The following is a 24,126-nucleotide window of genomic DNA, read 5'->3' as shown; positions in this document are numbered from 1 at the left end:
TACACGTAAAGAGTTGGAAGTTTTATTGCCGGGCCGTTTTTGATACCGTAAAATGCCAGGTTTAAGCCACAATTACTTATGGTTCTTGGGACGAGCTTATATATGGGTGTGGAGGGGGGTGGGGGGAGGAGGGAGGGGTTGCTATAAGCGTTATAGGAAATAATGTTCTTTGTTGGGGATTACGAGTTTGGATTAGTCAAGCGGATTTAAAGCGATTGGTTCCGTAGGTGATTTTATACGCGTTTTGGAATTGTTGAGCGAGTAGTCTCACCGCGACCCGGAGCAGACAATTTTGAATTGAACAGAATAAAATGTGGCGTGGTTTGTCACAGTCATTTGCCAGAGGGCTCCAAAGAAACTTGTGCGTTGTATCGGTAAACAAATTGTGTTATTTTGGATAATTCACGAAATCGTAGAACAGAAAACCCAGTCTTCACCGGCGTGAGATCTGTTACTCTCGATAAAACCGGTCTATCTAATAATGAAAACAAGCAAAGCTGAAGTTAACTTCGAAACTTACCTCTAGTGATCAGGCGGTCTCAAAGTAACAGTGAATTCACAAGCAGACTGACAGAGGGTCGATTTAGTTAGCACAATATATATGGCACTGAATTTGTATAGCAGTAGCACTAATTAAACGAAAGGAATTTGTCCTCGTCAGGAGGCTAGTTGGGTTCAGTGATTTGTTAAGAAATCTTCGTTTCGGGTCAAGAATCACTAGAGACGTCGTTGGATGTGCAAAAGAAGGCGACTTCTAGAATCTTTTCCCTTTTCTCTTCTGGTGATAATGTTGGTTTAAGCTAAGAATAGAACGATCTTAGTGACAGTTTGGAACGTAATTAGTCCCCAATTTTGAGTAGTTATCAGTGGTTGATTAGTTGGGTTCAGTGATTTCCTAAGAAATATCCTTTTTGGGTCAGAATCCCTGAAACAGAGTGTTCTTGAATTTCGAAGAAAGGTTTACGTTTTGTAGAATGTAAGGCGCCAATTTATGATTATTCCTCGGGGATATTCTCTACGTCTTGTTCTTTCACAAATACATTACAGCCGAACCTCCGGTTGCTACCACCTCTCGTAAGTAACCACCTCTCCTCAGCGACCAGTTTTCCAAAATACCAAACGTTTCCCAGCCAATCACTATATTTGGAACCTCTTGAAAGCGACCGCGACCAATTTTAGAGCCAAAAGTTTGAAATTTTCTTTTGTTTTTCACCTCCCGTAAGCGACCACTTGACAGATAATAGAGCAGAAATTAGATAAGTAGTACAAGAGACGGAAATTTCTCAATGTGAAGTACAGGATTTTCTCTAGAAATTGACTTTTCACATGAATAAAACATTTCAGTCATGGGGTAAGTCTCTGCAGTTACCATATGCTAATGAAGCAAAATTTTGACTCAATATTTTCTAAGCTCTCGTAAGCGACCACCTCCCATGAGCGACCACCTAGGCTTGACATTTTGGATGGTCCCTTACGGAAGGTTCGACTATAATAAAATCGGCCAAAGTTTCTTACGTGCCTTAAGAACAGGTCATTAGGATAAGGTGAGGAAAAAAAAAGAACAGGTTTTATTGCTGAATAAAATATTAAATACACGAACGGAGTTTGAAGTCTGCTTGGTTATGTTGATATTTTAGACGCGCGTAATCCTCTGGACGAATATAGGCAAGCGTTTTCTTGGTGCATCTAGTTTTCTTAGAACATTTCAATAGGTCTTTCACTGGACTCGGAATTTGTGTAGCAATAGCACTATTTAAAGAAGAAGGTCACCCACAAAACGTATATTTTTTGTCAACGCTAATAAAAACCTTGCACTAAGTTTAGCCATTCACCGAAGTTTCAGCCTCTAAAGTGCAGGTTTTCCCTATGAAATTCGTCTCCAAAGAAGCCCAAAATTCGAACATTATTGCCGCCACTTTGAAAAGTACTCAGCAACCCGGCCGCGTTTTCGTGACGTCATTCCATCCGAGAGATTTTACCCAAATGGCTTCCGACAAGCCTTTCAACTACCACTCTGGGTTATGGCTGCTCTAGAGCCATATTATTTTGAGCCAAACGCCGAAATGATAGCATTGAAGAAAGTGAAGTGGATAATCGCTCCGAAAAAGTAGATTTTGCTGAGCTTGTGAAGGATGCCAAGTCAGTTGCAGGTTTTTCTACTTCCCGCCAAGTTCGATTAGGACGGAATGGCGTCACATAAACACGGTCTGGCTGCCAAGACAGTTTCAAAATGGCGGCCTCCGAAGTCGCTTCTTTCGAGACAAATTTCTTCAGGATAGCGGGCACCTCAGAGCCTGAAACTTAGGTGAGTGGAAAAGCTGAATGAAATTCCTTACCGCTGGTTGCATAAGCGTGGGATGGTTTGTGTTTACAAGTAAGGAGAGCCGCCAAATTTCCAACAACACGATTAGTTTCTTTTACGGTAAAAGGAGAAAAAGAAAAAAGTTAAAGTAAGTGAACGAACGCACAAAACAGGTGAAAACCTATTCACAGTTGATATTGTTTGCCTGTCTGGCTCAGTGAGTGGTATTAGAAATTGTCGATGCGAATCAAACGCTGGAAAGAGGTCTATAGAATAACAGAAGGTTGCTTTGCCGTCGATTAAGGTCCAGCTAAACACACGCAACGTTTTAACGCAACATATTACAACAATTTTACGTTCAACATGTTGCACACGTTTGGCCAGCCTGTTGCAAGATGTTGGATGGTGCAACTGGTGGCCAAGTGCAATATGCTGTGCGCAACAATGTTAGAATCATTCGTTGAAATGTTTCGTGTGTTTAGGCGGGCGTTTTAGATCAAAAGCGCAGTGTGCCAAGACTAGATTGCGATTTGAAGAAATTATTATTACGGACATCCAGCGATCTATCAAAATCTTTACATTACAAACGACAGAATAATTCAGTTGATTACGCTCATCACAATTCACTATAATCACAAAATTGATTGCTGTTTTCCCTGAATAGCCTTTATTTCCCACCAACTTTCCAGAAACCTAACAAGTTAACGGAGTAAATAATTTGCTCAGGCTCTTCCAAACAGAGTATTCGTCTCAACTCATTGCTTAAAGTGATTTAAATTTTGCTGCAAATTAAAGACATTTTCTTAAAGTTGACGTGGGTAAAGTTAGTTTATTTCCTTGCAACGCGTTGATATGACAAGAGCAAGAATAATGATCAACATGTCCAAAAAAAAAAATGTCTAAAAATAGGAGACAAGTATAGGAAAAGCAATGGCGTTTGGGCACTTTTCTCACTCATACCGCATTGAAGATTCACGACTGGGGATTTAAAATGCATGCAGAAATCATAACATTGCACGAAATGAAAAATACGAAATATTTTGGGCCTCACAGCTTTGATTTTGGCGCAAAAACAGGGTCTCGTGCGTCGTGGTCAGCAAGTAAGTGTCGCTTGGAGTTGTCTCAATCTTAACAAAATATCTTATTCCTAGTTAAATTTAAAACTAGAAGAGGTCAAACCGGACGTTTTTATATTCAAGCGATGAAAAAATGGTCTTAAGCCCCGGCCAAACAATCGCAACATTTTAGTACATCATATCGCAACATTGTTGGTCCAGCATTTGCAAGTTCCGGCCAAACGATCGCAACATTTGAACGCAACATTGCTGGGCGTAACATGTTGCGCTCGTTTGGCCACCCTGTTGCAACGTATTGCTACGTTTTGCGGCATAATGAGTATTGAAAATCGAACTAGTGCGCTTGCCCTGACGCAACATTTTCGCCTGAACCTGGCTAAACGACTAAAACATCATGCAACATCCTCAAATGTTGCTTGAAAAATTTGACCATTTTTCAAATTCGAGCCAACAACACCCAACATGTCGCAACACGTGGCAGCAGGGTGGCCAAACGCGCGCAAAATGTTGCGCGCAACAATGTCGTAATGCGTTGCGTTGAAATGTTGCGATCGTTTGGCCGGGGCTTTAAGTGAGCTCATTCTTTCTTACGACCATTAAGTCAAATCAACTTTAGGATTGCCTTGAGTTTTGTTAGCTAGTAAGAAAAGGACTCTTATCGTGCCGTTTCGGTCGCACAGTGTGGTTTTGACTGCCGCTGCATTTGCGGTTGCAGGTGTTTTTGCAAGGAGGGGTTGAGGTTTATTCCAAGCCAATCTAAAATGTATTGGTAGTATTCCATGACGTCAAAGTATTTAATAGTTATCATCTCGACCTCTTGGGCGGTGTGCAGTCGTATGTGGAAGACTACAAAACGTGTGAAAATTCATGTTAAAAAAAACCCACACGTTTATTACAGTAATTCCCGTATTTGACAAGGCGGCACTAACCGATACTAACTTTTCGCGAATATAACACAATTGTTGACTGGTTGCATCTTTGATTTGCTTGTCCAAAACGCTTGCTGCATACATTAACTCTCTTGATTCTTACATGGAAGAAATATTTTAAAACTCTTAATCGAACATCGATCTACGAAAACTAAAATGTACTAAGGAAAAAGTAAAAATACATCAAAATTGCGTCATTTTGTAGACTAAGTGTAACGCTGTGTTTGCATTAGATATAACGTTGTGTTCACACTTCATATAAGGTCGGGTTCACACTTCAAGAACAAATCACTCCACGCTGAAGGATCTGTGTCTCTTGCGCATGCGCCTGAAAAAAGATATAAACCAATCATTAGTCTTTCATGGTTGCCAATCATTAGTGTTCAAATGCAGTCGTGACAGCCCTGAGCAGCATCTCATTTCTCCTTAGAGAATCAGCGCAGTTGTACCGATCTTATGAACAAAGAAACCGATAGTCCAATTATTTCAACTAGTGCGCTATAGAATATAAGCAGACTTGTGAGGAGAATTTCAATTTTGATATAAAGTTTGTTATAATCGGAATTTCTCTATTCTGGCTTTCCTTTTCCTTGCCCTGTGCTATCAATTACCAGTAGTGAATTAGTCATTGCCCCTACAGTTGTTAACCGTGATAAATGCCTTGGTTTTCAGTAAGTTGTACTACTGCTCGAACGTCTGGGCAAATACCATAGAGAAAAATATAAGGAAATTACAGGCTGTGCAGAACTACGCATGTCGAATCGTTAGTGGCGCGAGAAAGTACGATCATGTAACTCCCCACTTAAAAAGTTTGTCTTGGTTACCCGTTAAGGACCAACTATACTACCGCCAAGCTACCATGGCTTTTAAATGCATTTCCGGACACGCCCCCAAATATCTGACGTCACAATTCATTACCCGCGAGCAAGTTTCCAAGCGTACAACTAGGAGTGGCCAAAAGCTTGATATACCTTTTTTTAAAACAGCCTCAGGACAAAGAACATTTTATTGCAGAACTATTGGACTTTGGAACAATTTAGACCCCTTTTTAAAATCAAGCTGTTCAGTTCAAGTTTTTAAACGTATCTTAAAGAATAAGCTTTTAGACAATTTTGTAAATACTCCCTAAACTTCATTTATTTTTAGTATTTTTCGCGACTACAAAGTTTAGATAATGTTGTAAATGTTTTTTTTAAAATTTGATTAATTTTGATTGTGTAGTTATTAGTAACTTAGTAATTTAAGTAATTGTTCCTGAAAAGCCCCATTGGGGAGGTAACAATAAAGTATGTATGTATGTATGTATGTAATAACTAATTGAAGAGGATTTAAAAGAACTTTCGCTTTGCAAACTAGAGAAAGCTTGTTCCTGTGTTTAAGATAGGACAGAAAATTACTCCGTTATGATTGGCTAAGAGCAAGTAGAATAATCATTTTCAATCTTAGTAGATTTTCAAGGAATATAAAAAGGACTTATCCCACAAAGAGAGACCTTTTACTCGTATTTATCTCATAACGATGTTCGACGGAAGACAGAAGAATCATTTCCAATTTTCACAAATCTACTTATGGCTCGAGCTTATATTTCAGTTAATGCTCTGATCTTGCTTCAAATAAAACACCAAAAAATATTGCAATCTATTTTTTACATAATCAAGGCTGTTGAGAACAACATAGGGTTACGTTTATTGATACACAGAGAACGAAAGGGCAGATCTTTTCAATGGTGTATCCAGCTTGACTTTTCTGATAGTAAAATCTTACTGCACTCGACTTTCTAAAATGATTATGCATGTTACGACACTCACAGTTGTTGAGAGACGGCTAATTAACTGCAGTCTGAACCACAATGGGAGCAGGTTCCGCTTGAATGGCCTCTCATAACTTCTCTCATACAGTTACTGTAGCAGCTTCGATCACAGGGCTCTCGCGGCTTCAAAAAGCCTCTTGTCTCTTGACTCTCTTTATCGATTGCGCGTACTTCAAAAGCATTCGGTTGTCCTACAAGTAAAAGATTCTGATATCATTTATTTCGACTACTTGGGCGAGTGTACTTCCAGGTTTTAATCATGAGGGACAGCTGTTTTTACTTGAGAGTCGAAAAGTAATTGGCATTACTTTGGATCACCATTGGCTTAAAAAAACTCCTGCCATTTTTTCATTTAATCAGATGTAAAACCAAAACCAATAGTGAGTCGTGCTCACACGTTTTCCAGCGCTTCATGTGAGCTTCAGGTATTTATTTCGAGTTTTGAGTGGTTCACTGGATTGTTCGTGTAATTTGTGACTGGCTGGGCAGAATGCTTTGGTTTTGATATTAATTACGACGCTCAATTGAAAATCGCTCTATGTTGACGTATTTAGTTTTAGCTAAGAATTAGCCTGGAAACTATTTCTTCCTTATCTGTATATCCTTTTTCAAATAAAGGGGCTATGTCGGACCTTTTCAATGGTATGTTACGTTTGGTGAGCCGTGTCTTTCTTGTTTCTTCTTTCTTTTAAGATAAAGAGCTTCCGTTACAAGCGAGGAATGCTTGGACAAGAGGGAAGCTCAACAGGTTAAGTCAAATTGTAAGTAGTTTTCTTAAGAGTTGATGATAATTTATTTCTTGCTAACCCATCTTCCTAATTACCCCGGTGAAATTTCTCATTTCCGAGGAGAATGGTAAAATCAAGAGTGAAAAAAAAAAAAAAAAAACCAGGGTAGATGAAGTATTACAAAAGTTAATAACGTCTTCTGTGCTTATTACATACGCGCTAACTTCCACGCAGGAAATGTTTTCTAACGATAAACGTTCAGACTACTTTGTAGAGAATTTCGATGAGATTTCTTCTGCAATAATGACAAAAGAAAAGAAACCTACCTCTTCCATCTGATAGTTTATACAGGTAACGAGGTCCGCCATCTGAGAGTTTATACTGGTAACGCGGAATACGTGACGTCACGGTGACAATGAGAACCGCAAGTATGACAACACCGATAGTCTTCATTATAACAGAATGTTGCTTAAGATGAAATCAAAGTCAAAATCTGCAAGAAATTTAGAAGAATGTTCATCGAATACAAATTATTACGTATTATAATATAAACACCAGTGAATACCAGGTGAGCTTCACAAGTGAAAAAGATCACTATTGCTATGGTTACATAACAAATCGCGCCATCAGCCAGTCACGCTCAAAAATAAGTTTAAAGATGATTTCCAGTCGGCACTGAGCACTCTCGAGAGTTTGAATTTACTTCACGTAATTAGTTTCGAAATGCGAGATTTCGTGATGTCTTACATGGATCAAAGCAAAAAAACGTAAACAAAGTTTCATTTCAACCGCCATTATGGACGTGAAGCTTTATGCTTCGTTCTTTCCGATAACGCTTGATGAAACAACTTCGTAGCTGTAAAAATCAAAGAAACTGTTCGGAAAAGAATTTAAAATGCCTCAAAATTAAGGTAGGCGGTTCGTAACGAAGAACATCGATTCAAATTCCATCGAGCGAGACTCACAAACATTGGGGTACCGAGACTGTGCAGTAAGGACTAGAAATGGTATTTAAAAAAGTTACATATCACCTCAGCTTCAGGGCTATTCTAGGGACTTCTGAAAACAGCATGGTATTTGTATTTAAATGAGCGATTACGGGAATCAGTCAGCTGGTTTTGGTTCATGAATGATCCGACATATGCATAAATTGCTGAAAAGTTAACATTAAACTCTGTAAAAGGAAAGAGGCACCACTATACAAAGTGACATAAAAAGGACAACGGGCAGCCTTGAAAATAGGAGTGACCACTGACCACTGACTATTTAAAGGAGCTACTTCACGCTTTCTGCATCTTGAAAAGTTTATCCTAATTTTGTGTTAGGTTCGTCGTCTGTAATCCGTGTTAATCTTCTAGATCCTTAACCATCCTCGTTCCTTTGTCGTTTTTCTAACTTAGTAAACTTTTATTTCGAGGTTTATTTCTTAGTTTAACTTTTATTTCGAGCTTCAATTTAAAGGAATTTTGTACGCGGCCAAAATAACTCAAAATGCCGTGACTGAGCTCCTTTTAGCTAGATATGCTGATGGAATAAAATGAACTAAATCATTCCCGAGAAAAATGGCTTAATAAGGGGCGTACTGATCTTGCAAGACAATAGCTGGACAGGCTGATTAAAAGAACAAAACAACAATGATCGTATTCAAAATAACTATACAATGGTTGTAATATAAATTATTAATATTGAATTATCAGCGTTACTTTTGTTATAAATTAACGCTGAAATTTTGGCGCCTAAATTAGAGGTTGTAATAAGCTTCCAAGATAAATAATTACCGAGATCGCATTCAAATAACTATACAATGGTTCTAGTAACCTTCTATGGAAAATAATTAGCGAGATAGTTTGACTGGATAGACCAAAAATACAATGATCTCATCATTAGTATGGGTAAAGTAATTAGTCTGGGAAATCAAATGGTGACGAGAGAAATAACGATTTAGTTTCACGCGCGTTTTGCCAAAATTCTTATAATTTTCCCAGCCTTTAGTTGAGCGAAATCATTAGAATTTTAACAAAACTCAAGTAAAATTAATCGTGTGTTTCTGACTTGTTTATGGTATCGAGTAATTTCGCGTCAAACGTTGCGATGGGAATTTAGTAATCTCATATATGGAATTCTAAATTAACGCTCCAATTTGGCGCCAGAATTAGAGGTAATAAGCTTCCAAGATAAATAATTACCGAGATGGTTTGTATAGGTAATCATACGGTTTCGAGTTCAATTTAGAATTAATTTGCACGAGTGAGTTTTGCAAAAAGCTGAAATTGCACGAGCCGCTTCGGCGAGTGTAATTTCAGCTTTTTGAAAAACTCACAAGCGCAAATTAACTGCAAATTGAACGAGAAAAACCGTGTGATTACTTATTAATAATATAAACATGAAACAATTCGCGCGGAGGAAGTGCCGGAAGATCTTTCTTGAAGCCTTTTTTCTCATTTGAGAAAACTTTTTTCAAAGTTTCAGCACAACATTTTCGTCATCCTTTTACGTGATATCATTTTCTTGGAAAAGTTCCTATTTTCTTTCAGTCAATCATAATCCAGAATTTCGATGTGTAATTTGCACTGGTGTTACCCTTTTTGCACTGATGTTACACTTTTTGCACTGGTGTTACACTTGACCTGCACTGTTATTAGCCAATCAGAATCGAGTAATTTTTTCATGTGTATTATTAGACTGGAAAGAACAAAACAAGAATGACCTCATGGGTGTTTTTGCATGTTTTGTCGAAATTCTTATAATTCCTCCAGCCAGCTTTTTACTTCAGTTGTGAAATTATAAACTCACGCTAAAATTTCGCTTGAAAATTATGTCACCTGTGATATTTAGCTCGTATCAGAGGATTTCTTTCAGTTTTCCACCACTTATCAAGTTAAAACACTGTCGCGGCAAGACATGCCTCAGTAAGAGAAGCAAAGCGAAGCGAAGTTTAACTTTTCCCACGACACGAGCGTTCATCATTGTTATGATGCATATCTTAAATTATATTGAGGATGATTGTGCTGTCTTAGATTTAAATTAGCAAGATGGAATAAACTGAGCTCTTCTCGAGAAATATAACTGCACAAGAAGCGTGCCATTTTGCAAGAAAATAGCTGGACAGGCTAATTGAAAAGAACAAAACAACGATGGTCGTATTTGACTAGAATGAGAGGTTTTTTCTTCTTTCAACCGCATTATTGCCCAGCAAAAAAGCTGTGGCGGCAAGACATACTTCAGAGAGTATACGCAACCTGAGAAAATCGTTCTGAAACTAAATAAATGGCGATGCTGTGGTACAGCAACTTCAGCCCAGCCACGCTGCTCTTGTCAACCAATTAAAACGACGGTATGTTCTGAAGACTCTGTTAAGTAGCTTTGGTTGTTAAAAAGAAATCAAGAGTTTTCAAATTATGCAAACTCGGGACGCGCCTCCTGTACGCACATCTCAAAATGTCAGCAAGGTCATCTTCGAGTTAGAATAGGTGATGCATGTTTCCAGGGTCATTAGACCTTTGTGGTCGTAAAAAGCGTTCACATCTTTTTTTCTTATTTGGAGGAGACATAAACGTAAGAAATGAAAACGTCTAAGGAACAACTATAGTTACGTTGTCTAGGGTTAGTGCCTTCTTAGAAACTGGGTTCGTTGCGTAGCCAGGTTCATGTTAGCTTAAAGTATGGACCTACCTGAAACTGTGGAACTCAGTGGCTCAATACAAGCTGAAGCAAATGATGATCTCGCTGGTGTGAAAATAGGTGTGAACTCCTGCTTTTCATTTGGCAAGGTATGCTGATTAGGCACTGAATTAAAGCTCTCCTGGGAAAACATAACTGAAAAATGGTTGTAAGAACCTTTCAAGACAAAGAAAGAACAAAACAAATGTAAATTTACAATGTATGTTGACACCTCTTTTCCCAAGAAGAGCATTACTGCTAGTACGTTGCTGATACGCTTTTTGTTTTAATTAACAAAGTCAGGCTATACAGCCACTCCTTAGTAGAATCTTTATAATTTATATTTAACTCGGTAGTCCAGCAATGTGGGACTCTCGGAGTTTAGAGAAGCACTCTGTTCGAGCGTTGATCGACCGACGAGCGCACTGACCACGAAGCCACCGCACCTTCCATCTATTGCTTTCTATAGATCGAAGGCATATCTCGCAAAAAAAAAACAACAACAACAACAACAACAACAGCAAATAAAGCAGGTCAAAATTCTTTGCGTTGCCTTAAGAACAGTTCAATTAAGATGAAAGAAAAAGCAGACTAAAATGGGAGTACCAGACAGGGAGTACAAGAACTTCGCCAAGAATTAGTCTCACTAATTTTTCTCCATCCAATTAAAAAGGCACTAAAAACCTTTGAAAACTTGTAGGAACTGCCCACAGACGAACTTATTGGTACTAAGTGCAGATATGTGGTGCGATTTTATATTGACAAGTAAAGGGAGCTAAACATTCCCAATAACACGATTAGTTTCCATTACGACAACAGCAGGAGAAGAAAAAAAAAATTAACGCAACGCGAGCGCACGAAACAAGTGAAAATAAGTTGATCTTGCATTCACGTTTAATAAATTGGGTGCCTGTCCGGCTCAGTGATTTTTATTAGAAATTGTCGATGCGATTCAATCACTGTAAAGAGGTCTGTAGAACAACAGAAGGCTGCTTTGGTGACGATTAAGGTCAGGCTAAACACACGTGACATTTCAGCGTAACATATCGCAACATTGTAACGCTCAACATGTCCGGCACACGTTCGGCCAGCCTGTTGCAAGATGTTGGATGGTGCAGCAGGTTGTCTAATAAAGAGTACAAAATGTTGTGCGCAACAATGTCTCAGTCGTTGGTTGAAATGTTTCGTGTGTTTAGGCGGGCCTTTAGATCGAAGTGATTGGAGGAATTCATTATTTTTGTTCTGTACCAATCTATCAAATTCTCTATATTACAAAACGAAAGGATCATTCAATTGAATACGTCCATCGCAGTTCACTTCAATCTCAAAATTATCTGATGCTTTGCTTTAATACCCTTTACTTTCCGCAGATTTTCTAGAAAACTAACAAGTTAACGGGGTAAATAACTTGCTTAGGTTCGCCCAAACAGGGTATTTGTCTCAACTCATAGTTTTAAAATTATTAAGTTTCCTGAAGTCGATGTGGGAAAAATTTAAAATTAATTTCATTGCCACGCGTTGATAATTATGATAAGGGATAGGATAATGATCGATCATGCAGTTAACATGCCAGAAATATGAAACAAAAAAAGAAAGAAAATGGAAAAAAAAAATAGAAGGCATGTATAGAAAAGGCAATGAAGTCGGACCATTTTTCTCACTGGAAACCGCACAAATGAGGATTTAAATAGCCAGATACTGAATAACATTGCACCAAATGAAAAATATGAAATATTTCGGGGCTAAAAGATTTAAATTTTGCGCCGTAACAGGGTCTCCCGCGTCAAGTAAATTGCTCGGCTAGTTTCGCTAAATAGAATACTAGTTGTGTTATTCTTAGCAAAATATCTTATTCCTCGTTAAATTAAGCACTAAGGGGGTCAAAACAAGTTTAGCATTGTCTTGATTTTGTTAGCTACGAAGAAAACGACTCTTATCGTGTTGTTTCGGTTGGACAGTGCGCTTTTGACTCCCGCTAAAACTGCAGGCGCAGCTGTTTTATGCACGGAGGGGCTGCGATGTATTCCAAGCCAATGTAAAGTGTGGTGGCTGTTTTCCTAGGCCTCATCTTACGAAATAGTTACGAGCTTGACCTCTTGGGCAGTGCTTGTTTGTGAAAGACAACAAAACATGTACAATTCAGTTTCAGCTAACCCACACGTTTATTCCGGTCATTTTGGTGTATTTAAAATTGACAAGACAACACTAATCGATACCATTTTTTTTTTTTTTTGCAAAAAGCACGAAATTCTTAATGGGCTATATCTGAATATTTGCCAACTGTTGAACTGTCCAACACGCTGAAGTTTGCTACCTCAATAATCTCTCTTGATTCTCACCTGGATGAAATATTTTAAAATCTACGAAACCAAAATGTACTAAGAAAATGTACTAAGAACTAGAAGAAATGCTTCAAACACGCCACGCTGAAGGATCCGTGGTTTCTTTGTCTCTTGCGTATGCACCTGAAAGAGTATATAAAACCAATCATTAATATTCAAAGTAACCGTAACAATTCTTACAATTCTTCGCGGTTGTACAGATCACGAGAACAAAGGAACTGATAGTCAAATTCTCTCAACTAGTGCACTATAGAATACTAGTGGACTTGTGAGGAGGATCTAGGACTTGTTAACAGTTGCAACTTGGAGGCGCGGTGGCCTCATGGTTAGTGCACTCGCCTCTGGATCGAGTGGTCTGGGCTCGAGCCCTGGTCTGGGACATTGCGTTGCGTTCTTAGGCAAGACACCTTACTCTCACAGTGCATCTCTCCGCCAGGTGTATAAATGGGTACCGGCGAATTTAATGCAGGGGTTAATCCTGCTATGGACTAGCATCCCATCCAGGGGGGAGTAAAGATACTCCTATTCTGTCTCTCTAATTTTTCCTTTTTCTTCCCCTGCGCTATCAATTACCAGTAGTGAATTGGTCATTATCCTACAATAACCAATTGAAGAGAATTTAAAACAAGTTTCACTTTGCAAATGAAAGAGAGAGCTTGTTCTTGTATTTAATATACGACAGAAAATTACTCCGTTATGATTGGCTCAAAGCAAGGAGAATAATCATTTCCAATCTTAGTAGATATTCATAAACATATAAGAGAGTATAAAGGAAGTTTCTCTTGCAAAGAGACACCTTGACTTGTATTAATCTTATGACTAGGTTCAACAGAAGGCAAAAGAATCATTTCCAGTCTTCAAAAATCTACAGATGGTGCAAGCTTTTATTTCAGCTAATTCTCTGATCTTGCTTCAACTTAGACACAAAAATATGGTGATCTATCTTTTACACAATCAAAGCTGTCGAAAACAGCACAGAGTTGCGTTTAGTGATACGCAGAGAATGATGCGGCAGATCTTTTCAATGGCGTATCCACACAAAATAGCTTGACTTTGCTTTTATTGCAATTGAATCTCACTGCACTTGCCTTTCTAAAATGATTATACATGTTATGATACTCACGGTTCTTGAGACACGGATAATTAACAGTCTGAACCACAATGGGAGCAGCTCGAGGCACGGCCTGCTGCTCTCTCTCTCAGACAGTTACTGTAGCAGGTGTTATCGCAGGGATCTCGAGACTTCAAAAATCCTCTTGCTTCTTTATCGTCAACACGCACTTCGAAAGCATTCAGTCTTCCTGGAATTGAAATAGAAGATTTTGATGCCCTTCTGTAGGCTAAATCACGATGAAGTAAATTTATTTTAAGGTGTTTCTTTTTTGGCTAAGGCAGAAGAGTTTGGTTTTGGCTTGGAAACAATCCATCTACATTATCTAGATATCCTTATCAGTAAAGGAACTATGTTAGTCTTTCGCAACACCATTTTATGTTTGGCTAGCCGTGTCTTCTTCCTTTTTAGAGCTCCCGATGCAAGTGAGGAAAGCTTGGACAAGAGGGTAGCTGAACTTACAGTCTAAATCAAATTGTAAGAAGTTTTGTTAGGAGCTGATGATAATTTTTTTCTTGGTAACGTACCCTCTTACTCACCATGGTGAATTTCCCATTTTCAAGGAGAGTAGCCAAAAGAAAAGTGGGAAATATCCAGGTAGACGAGGTACTAGCAAAATAAACAATGTCTTTCTGCTTATACACGCTCACTTTCACTTAGGAAATTTCTTTTAACCATAAAGGTACAGACAACCTTGCCGTGATTTTCGATGAGATTTTCCTTTGTTAGTGGTAATGACAAAAGAGTGCTTGTCCATTGATATAAAAAAAAAAAAACAATTCCTATGAAAAGAAACATACCTCTTCCATCTGATAGTTTACGGTGGTAACGCGGAATGCGTGACGTCACGGCAACAATGAGAACAGCAAGTATGACAACACCAATAGTCTTCATGATAACAAAACAGTCCTTACGATAAAATCAAGACAAGGATCTGTAAGACATTTTGAAATATTTTCATTGAAAACAAAATAGTACCGAAATACAATCATCTCTCTCTTAGACATACACCCTGGAAATTAAGTAACGTTTTTTCATGTCTTTGTCTGTTTTTTTTGTTTTTGTTTTTGTTTTTGTTTTTTTTCATTTTGCTCGACTGTATTTGTGCATGGCTTCGACGATTTACATGACACTTGCGTCTCAGCATGGTTAATTTTGTGCCATGTGACCGGGTCGTGCAAAGAGCCTATAGTTCAGTCCATCAAGGGTTATTTATGCGTCTCAAAAATCTAGTGCGTATCTGATTATGCTAGAAAGGTTTATTCAGTCCGTGAAAAGGCTAATTCATCCTGTAATTATAATGAAGTCAGTACTATCTTCGCTTTAACAATTAGAATATGAACTCGAGATTTTATAAGGTGTTAGTTGATGAAACCAAAGACCGAATCAACTATCACTTCCTAGAAATCGAGAAATTTCTAGCGCGGACTGAATTGTTTAAATTTGCAGTTTTGTGCGCGCGCATCAGTTTTTATTCAACAATTTCGAGATTTTTACGACAGCAACTCGTGAGTGTCCCTCTTTTTCAATCTAACCATCCACTTGTTTCTAAATGTTCCTTCGAAACTTCGGGAAAACGAGAAAACGTTCAACCACTGCACACCGACGGCTGATAGTGTACGATTAGCTCAGCCAATCAGATCGCAGCATTTGCATTAGTATACGAGTAACCAGTCAATCTTTCTTATTTGTTTTTCGTCTTGTAGTTGCCCAACAAGATCATTCGCTTAAATATCACACCAAATTAATGAGTCTCAAAAAGCGCAGTTTTGGCGTCACGAAAAATCTTTATTACGTTTGGTCCGACATACACAAGCTTGTCGCAAATAATTTGCGCTTTCTCCGAAAGAATCATGAGCTCGCGACATGAAAAGCTGAAAGGAAAAGGCTCCTCAGTTTTTCAGCTCTTACGAGAAACGTGATGCTTCTACGGCGCATTCACGGTGGTGGACACATAACATAATTCTCCGATAAATCCCAACAAATTTCTGTTTAGCTTTTGCTCTGACTTTAATGCCGTTTGGCTTGGTGTGGTCGACAGAATAGAAACGTTTTACTTACCGCGGAAACTTTTCAGCCACAAAATGACAGCACCGCAAACTTCAATAACGCACCTTAAGCCCCTTTGAAGTTCTAATGCGCTTTGACATTCGACCGTGGCTTTTATGTATAGAGCAAATTAGTATGATAAAGTCAGTGAACCAGTTTATTCTTTTTCTTTTATCATATCAGTATCTATTACTTATCATTTCGAACCATTTTACGCTGGGCGCCAACAGAAATTTGTGATAATTTTAGATCAGCATAAATTACCAGTTTAAGCGCGGATATTATGATGTGTTTGCATCACGTCAGCGCATCTCGAGCGTAACAGAGAAGCAAAATGTTATCTCCGAAGGAATGATGCAATAAACGGAATTTAACAAGTAGCTATGACTTTTTGTGAGTCGAGAAGTAAGTAGATCACTTAATTGTTTATCAACTTGAGGTTTCTAACAATCAGTTCAGAAGTTAAATGTTAAGGATGAACAAAACGAAATAAAATGTTCTCCCCGGTTGATGTGCGACACATAATGGATATAAAAATTAAAAAGAAAATTAAAATTGACAACTTGTAAGGTAGAAAAATTTCAACGAGCCATCTTGTGAAAAATGACATCAGAAGATGTACTGTTGAAAACAATTTCTGGTTTTCGCAGAGCGCGTGCATCACGGACGTAACGCAAAAGCAAAATATAATCTCCCAAGGAATGATCGAGACAATAGGATTTTAACCAGTCTGTAACTTTGACTTTTTTTCAGTTAACAAGCAAGTGAATCACTCAGCTGTTTATCAACTCGGATTTGATAAAAGTAAATTAACCGCCATAGCGAATTAAAAGCCGACGTTGTGAGCGATAGCCCGTTGACAGAGCAAAGAAGTTCTATGTTCTAAGGGACCGTTCATTTTTTATGAGGGAGGGGGGGGCTGGTGGGATTTGGGAAGCACCATTTAAAAATCGCATGACCCCCCCTCAGCTTACCAATTTTTTCACATGGCCCCCCCTTATAGCGGTCATTTTTTGGGATGACCCCCCCCCCAAAAAAAAAGAAATTGAAAAACAATATTTAGATTTCAACTTTTTTAATATTTCTCTTTTATCCCCCTACTTCACGTTATTGTGCTCACTATGAAGACAACATTTACAATCCCTATACTACAGAGAGCTGTTGTTTAAAAAACAAATCAAAAGAAAGAGAAGTCAATTTCGGATCTCCTAGTTATGGCTCGCCCTGAGCGTGTGGCATTTGGCCTCTCATTGGCATCTCCCTCATCGGAATCGATGAATGCAAGAATGACGTCACTTGAGTCATCTTCTCCCCCAGAGTCAATGGCATCACTGTCATACTCATCATTGTCACTTTCATCCGTTTCACTGCTGTCAGCACTTGCCCTGTTGTCATTTTGTGTCAATGTCCTGGCATTTCTCAGTGTTGGTTGGCCAGCTCTGAGAGGACTCTTCTGCTACAAGCATGAATGTCTTACAATTGCCTTTACTTTCTCACTCTTGCTGCTTTTCAAATGCTGCTTCAGCCCGTGGTGGTTCAAGTACTTGTTTAGTTCTGGAACACGTAGCTTTTTAAACTTGGTTAGATCTTCGCACAACTCAGTCCAAGGATAATCCTCATATGATTTATCTTGTGCGTCCCTACTTAACTTTGCCTTTTCTTCTGCTCTCTTTTCCCTTTTAAATTCCAGCACTTCAAGATGCTGAAGATAATCCACCACCAACTTTGATTTGACAATAAACTTATCTGCAAATAGAGCAAAGCTCTTTGGGTCAGATAAAACCAGCCCGCCACTTCCATGCTCTTTCTTCGCTTGGACCCTTGGCTGCCAGTCATCTGGATCACGCCCTTCTTTTGGGGTCTTCTGGTAGGAGAGGTAGTGGTATTCCGATAGGCAGGAATGGTCAGGAACTGGTTTAGGGTATCTTTCTATGGGTGGTCCAGTCCATTCACAACAAAAAGAACAAATTTCTCCTTCCTTTTCTTGACAGGACAACTTTAGAAACTCCCTGTAGTCCTCCCCCTCCTCATAGTGCTCATTCATAAACTTCTCAATCTTACGGAAGCAACAGTGGCCTGGAACAGAGTCTTTCCTTGCTCCTGCATTGTGATACTGAACCAAGTACAAAGTGTTGTGAAAAAACTGGAAATCTGTTGATGTGTTGTGTGAAACACATTGTTACATTTAATTTACAGATGTATTGATTTGGAAGGTTTTTACCTCTACTCTAGTGATAAGCATGTATAAATGTTAGTGGATTACTTTTTATAAATTTTAGCATACTTGTTGTGGTTTAAATTTATCTATGGTTTAAAATTTCTTAATTTTCAATGTCTCAAGTTCATTGTCATAATTCAGAACAAAGAGAAATGAAACTCCAATTGGTTTGAAAATTTTAGCCAAAACTAGATTTAAACCACAACATACCCATGAAGGGCTTTTCCAATCGGGAAAAGAGCGCATTACTACATGAGCATCATGAAAGAGGCTCATTCCAAAATGCGCAATAATGGCGAAAGCGACGAGTCCGGCGTTTAAGAAAAGGTTTACAGCTGAACGATCCAGGCAGTTTGACATCTTACAAGCAAAAGAAGCAATCTTTCTAAGTGCGGATGGCTGTTCAGAAAGGGCGAGTGAGTTTTCCATGCCAGGGTACCAGTTGAAGCCCAGTGATGGAAGAAAACTGAACTTCTCCATCAAAGAGCACAGAGCAATGGTGGAAAAGTTGAATGTCATATTGAAAGATGTAAAGGAACACGATTCCACACTCTTTCAGTCCAATGGGCTTGCTTTAAAGCAGGGCGAAGAATTTGCCCACAGCTTTAATGTAAAACAGATCAAATGTACAGAAGCTAAGTTGACGAAGGTCATGCAGAACATGGAAGCACTAGAAAATAAGAAGAGCAATTATAACAGCATATTCAAGGGCATACTCAAACAGCACATCAACAAAAGGAGAAGGAAAAAAGAAAACCGCAGAAAGTCAAATGAAAGAAAGAGCAAGCGGACTGAAAACAACGTCCAATGAGTTTATGGAATCTGTGTTGGAAACCCGCTAGGAAATGATTTTCCTCAATGCCTTGTGTACCCTCCTAGAACGGCCGTCCCGGAAGAGTGTATTAAAGTTGAGGATGTTGCCACGTCGTTATTTAGAAGAGATGGGCCATACATTGCACAGCTCTTGGAAGGGAATTATTTCACCAATGCTGCAAGAAGCAGAATCACCACAAACCTCGAGCAGGAAGTCAGAGATTATGTTTACACCTTCATGTACCCTGAAGAGTACACTCTGACGGAAAGCATTGCTGCTTCTTGCAGCATTGGTGGAAGAGACTCCCACAGCAGCACAAGCGGTTACGAAGAACTCGACGACAGCGAAGATGAAGATGAGTGCCAGTGAAAGTTGCATTCGAAAATAACAGTGTTAAATACTTCTTTTCAGTAGCTACAAATGCTTTTTGTCGCCAAACGTTTTTTTAAAGCAGAAGGAAAGTTTGTAATAAATTTGTATCCTGCCTTCTATGTTTATTCTATAGCAATTTTTTTGATATTCAAACATTATGCCATTTTAAAGTTTTACTAAAATATTTCATATGACCCCCCCTTTTTCCCTTATTTTTTTGGGATGGCCCCCCCTCGAAAGCCATTTTTTTTCGCATGGTCCCCCCCCCCCAAATCCCACCAGCCCCCCCTACCTTATAAAAAATGAACGGTCCCTTAAACGCGTTGAGTCGCTGGTCATACTTAGCGCGCAGTTATTAACTACTTGATAACCGAGAGTGAGGTCGTTACGGGAAAATCTCAAACTGAGGCCTTGCCGTATTGACCGAGCGATAGCGAGGTCAATACGGTAGGCCGAGGTTTGAGATTTTCCCGTAACGACCGAACGGTCGAGGTTACTAAGTTGTTTATTATATGGCTCATGAATAAAGAGAAAAAATCATTCGAGTGGAAGTCGTCAATTTACATCCGCGATGCGCGCATTTACCGATTCATTCATCGTCTCAAACCCAGGGCAGAAGTACACAGTCAGTGAACTTCACCGCTGTATTACGTATTCCGTTAAAAACACTCATTTCTTTAAGGGAAAAGTGACTGTCACAGCCTCAAAAAGGTATTTTAGTATCGTGGTACCACAAGTTGATAGGGGAGTTTTTCCGACTTTTGTGGCGAAACGTCAACGCATACAGAAAAGACAGAAAGTGCTTCAGAACTTTGACGGAGTTCAATACTTCGGTAATTGTTGTGACTAAGATGATAACTTACAAGTTTCTTCGTGGTGTTCTGCTCAGGATGCATGACAGATCTGCCTATGGTGTTTTACACTTAGGGATTTTAGCTTTACTTAAGACACGGCAAACTTTGATTGTTTTTCACTAGTGCCCGCCAAGGTTACCGGCTGGTAAGTCATCTATATAAATTTTATTTAGGAAATATCTATAAACTTTTAGCTACTTACATTCTCTTACTGATTTTCATCGGCTTTCATCCCTTCAATGCGCTTGAATTTTCAGAGTCGGGCTCTTCCTAATTTGCATAATCCGTAATCGGCCCGTGGGCATTACGGCTGCATAATGACCGCTCAGATCTCGCGCGCGTTATATCGGCCACAAGCCAAAGCTATATAATAATTATCATTAATTACATCCATTCCGCGCTGTCCGCCTGATTTATGATTAGCCTAAATCAGCATAAATTACTAGTTTTCGCAAAGTGCGCGCATTATGTGTTCATGTTTTTTCAAGTCACGCGCGAACCTCAACTTTAACGAAGTGCGTCTTTGGAGCGATAAGTCTTGACCCGCGACTACTTCTTTCTGCCAAAAAAGTCAGCGTTTTAAACACAATCCTAGTAGCTCTTAGCAGTCATTGGAAAAGATGCACTGCTGTACTCTAATACCGCAAAATTCCGAAAGTAACGACTCCCCGTCCTCCGAAAGTAGCGAGCCCACCACGGCGCCACACATAACCCCACCTCCAAAAATAGCGAGACGAATGTTCAACAACTCTCAGATTTGAATAGCTATCAGTGTGGTTGTTTTTTTGGTTGTCTGGTTGATTGGATTCAGTCATTTTCGAAAGAAATCTCCGGCTCCGATCATAAACGAATAAAACTAATCATGATGTAAAGTTTATATGAAATATTTCATATATGATGCTGATTAAACTAATCATCATTCCTAACGTGCCTCAAGGGCAGGTCGATTACAATCAATGAGAGAACAGAAATACCTCTTAGAGTTGAAGTAATATTGAATACACGTAAAGAGTTGGAAGTTTTATTGCCGGGCCGTTTTTGATACCGTAAAATGCCGGGTTTAAGCCGCAACTACTCATGGGACTTGGGGTGAGCTTATAAGCGACGGGAGGGGGGGTGGGGTCGGGGGGGAGAGGGAGGAGGGAAGGTTGCTATAAGCGGCATAGGAAATAATCTTTGTTGGGGATTACGAGTTTGGATTAGTCAAGCGGATTTAAAGCAATTGGTTCCGTACGTGATTTTATACACGTTTTGGAATTGTTGAACGAGTAGTCTCATCGCGACCCGAAGCAGACAATTTTGAATTGAACAGGATAAAATGTGGCGTGGTTTGTCACAATCATTTGCCAGAGGGCTCCAAAGAAACTTGTGCGTTGTATCGGTAAACAAATTGTGTTATTTTGGATAATTCACGTATACGTAAAACAGAAAACCCAGTCTCCACCAGCGAGAGATCTGTTACTCTCGATAAAACCGGTCTATGGAATAATGAAAACAAGCAAAGCTGAAGTTAACTTCGAAACTTACCTCTAGTGATCGGGCGGTCTCAAAGTAACAATTTTTTTGTTAACACCAATAAAAACCTTGCAATAAGTTTAGCTACTCACCGAAGTTTCAGCCTCCAAAGTGCAGGTTTTCCTTATGAAATTCGTCTCCAAAGAAGCTCAAAATTCGAACATCATTGCCGCCATTTTAAACAGTACTCAGCAACCAGGCCTCGTTTTCATGACGTCGTTCCGTCAGAGAGATTTTACCCAAATGGCTTCCGACAAGCCTTTCAACTACCACTCTGGGTTATGGCTGCTCTAGAACCATATTATTTTGAGCCAAACATCCTCCAAACTCCAAAATGATAGCATTGAAGACAGTGAAGTGGAAAGTCGCTCCGAAAAAATAGATTTTGCTGACCTTGTGAAGGATGCCAAGTCAGTCGCAGGTTTTTCTCCTTCCCGTCAATTTCGAGTACGACGGAATGACGTCACCTAAACACGGCCTGGCTGCCAAGACAGTTGCAAAATTGCGGCCTCCGAAGTCGCTTCTTTCGAGACAAATTTCTTCAGGATAGCGGACACCTCAGAGGCTGAAACTTAGGTGAGTGGAAAAGCTGAATGTTTACTTGCTATAGGCGAAAACAAAAAAGTAAGCTTTCTGGAGTGACCTCTTTTAAATGAAAGTAATTTGTCCTCATCAGGAGTTGGTTGGTTGGGTTCAGTGATTTCTAAAAGAAATCTCAGTTTCGGGTCATAAAACAGTGAAAGATTTGTAAAATAGACAAGAAAGGCCGAATTGTAAAGTGTCGCCATCTTAACGCGCCAACTTCTGATTATCATCGTCCCTTTAAGGTATTCCGTACAACGAAGGCATATCTCACAAATAAACGGATAAAACCAATCAATGTCCCTAACGTGCCTCAAGAACTGTTCAATTTCGATAAAAGAGAAAACAGAACGTACTCTTATAGTTGAACAAATATTGAACACACGAGAAGAGTTGGAAGTTTTATTGGCCGTTTTTGTTACCGTAAAATTCCGGTTATTAGTCCCCCGGTTTAAAATATATTTTACGGTATGTACCAACATCTCAATGCAGTGCTCTGGCTGTCGGCAACTTTGTTGCTTTGTTGAGCAACTACATTCAGTTAATTCAGTCACACAATTTATTCTTTATTGAACACGTCAAAGACTTTAAATGTGGTTGCGTTCACACTACTTTAAGGGAACAGCTTCTAGTTGAAGGATCCGTGTGACTATGGACTTCTGATCATACACCTGAAGGAGCAAGGGAAGACCAGTCATTAAGATCTACAGTAACCATAGCAACGTTCACACTGATATCAATATCTACATTAATATTATCTAGTTACAGCCGTAATATGCATGCAGAATAGCGGCCCTCATTATCGGGCCGATATTCTCCCAACCCAGAGCAAGGAGCAAGGAGAATAATCATTTCCAATCTTAGTAGATGTTCATAAATATATATAAGAAAATATAACAGAAGTTTCTTCTAGAAAGAGAGACCTTTGCTCGTATTAATCTTATGACTAGGTTCGACAGAAGGCAGAAGAATCATTTCCTATCTTCTTAGATTTACAGATGGTGCAAGCTTTTATTTCAGCTAATGCGCTGATCTTGCTTCAACTTAAACACAAAAAATATGTTGATTTGCTTTTTACATTCACATGACCCAAGTTGTTGAGAACAGCACAGAGTTGTGTTTATTGATACGCAGCGAACAACAGCAGATCTTTTCAATGGTGTATCCACACAAAATAGCTTGACTGTACGCGACTTTCTAAAATTGCTATGCATGTTATGACACTCACACTTCTTGAGACACAGATAATTAGTAACAGCGTGAACCACAGTGGGAGCAGCTCGTGGCATCGCCGACTGCCTTCTCACTCATACAGTTTTTGTAGCAGGCGTTATCACAAGGTTCTCGCGGCTTCAGAAATCCTCTTGTCTCGTTATCTCTCCCTTTATCGTCTACTCGTACTTCAAAAGCATCCAGTCGTCCTGGGAATAGAAGATTTTGATGCCCTTCTACGTTTTAATCATGACTAGGTAAATTTTAGTTAACGTGTTTATTTTTGGCTAAGCGGATTAGTTCGGTTTTCTAGTATTGTTTTTCCCGCCGAGACTGAATATCGTTATTTTTCTGCCGATTTTAGGCTGAAAATATTCTTGTGATTAATCTTAGATTATAGCGTATGTGATATATGTTTTCGAATGTATTTGATGTTTGGAGTTTCTGATGGAGCTACAAATGAATCAGTTCTGATTATTGAAAGGTCATAGTAAGATTGACTCTGCCAATGAATATGAGCCTGATACATTGAATGCTCTTTTTGCAACACGG

General features: G+C 39.1%; 1 protein-coding gene and 1 long non-coding RNA gene across 3 annotated transcripts in view; one reads left to right on the top strand and one right to left on the bottom strand.

Moving 5' to 3' along the window:
- The window catches only part of LOC145495395 (uncharacterized), a 59,581-nt gene that overhangs the window by 18,399 nt on the left and 17,056 nt on the right, over window positions 1–24,126 (top strand). The window lies entirely within an intron of this gene.
- On the bottom strand, window positions 12,665–16,887 carry LOC145495080 (uncharacterized). Of its 2 annotated transcripts, XR_014050371.1 has the most exons (3): window positions 14,759–16,887; window positions 13,971–14,148; window positions 12,665–12,970 (listed from the first exon to the last, which is right to left on the bottom strand). It is a non-coding gene; the product is annotated as an uncharacterized LOC145495080 (long non-coding RNA). The 2 variants fall into 2 exon arrangements; XR_014050370.1 differs by having other exon boundaries at window positions 12,665–14,148.

This window comes from Orbicella franksi, chromosome 8 (assembly GCF_964199315.1).
Source record: "Orbicella franksi chromosome 8, jaOrbFran1.1, whole genome shotgun sequence".
NCBI classification, from domain to species: domain Eukaryota; kingdom Metazoa; phylum Cnidaria; class Anthozoa; order Scleractinia; family Merulinidae; genus Orbicella; species Orbicella franksi.
This window is presented reverse-complemented; position numbering and strand designations above follow the sequence as displayed.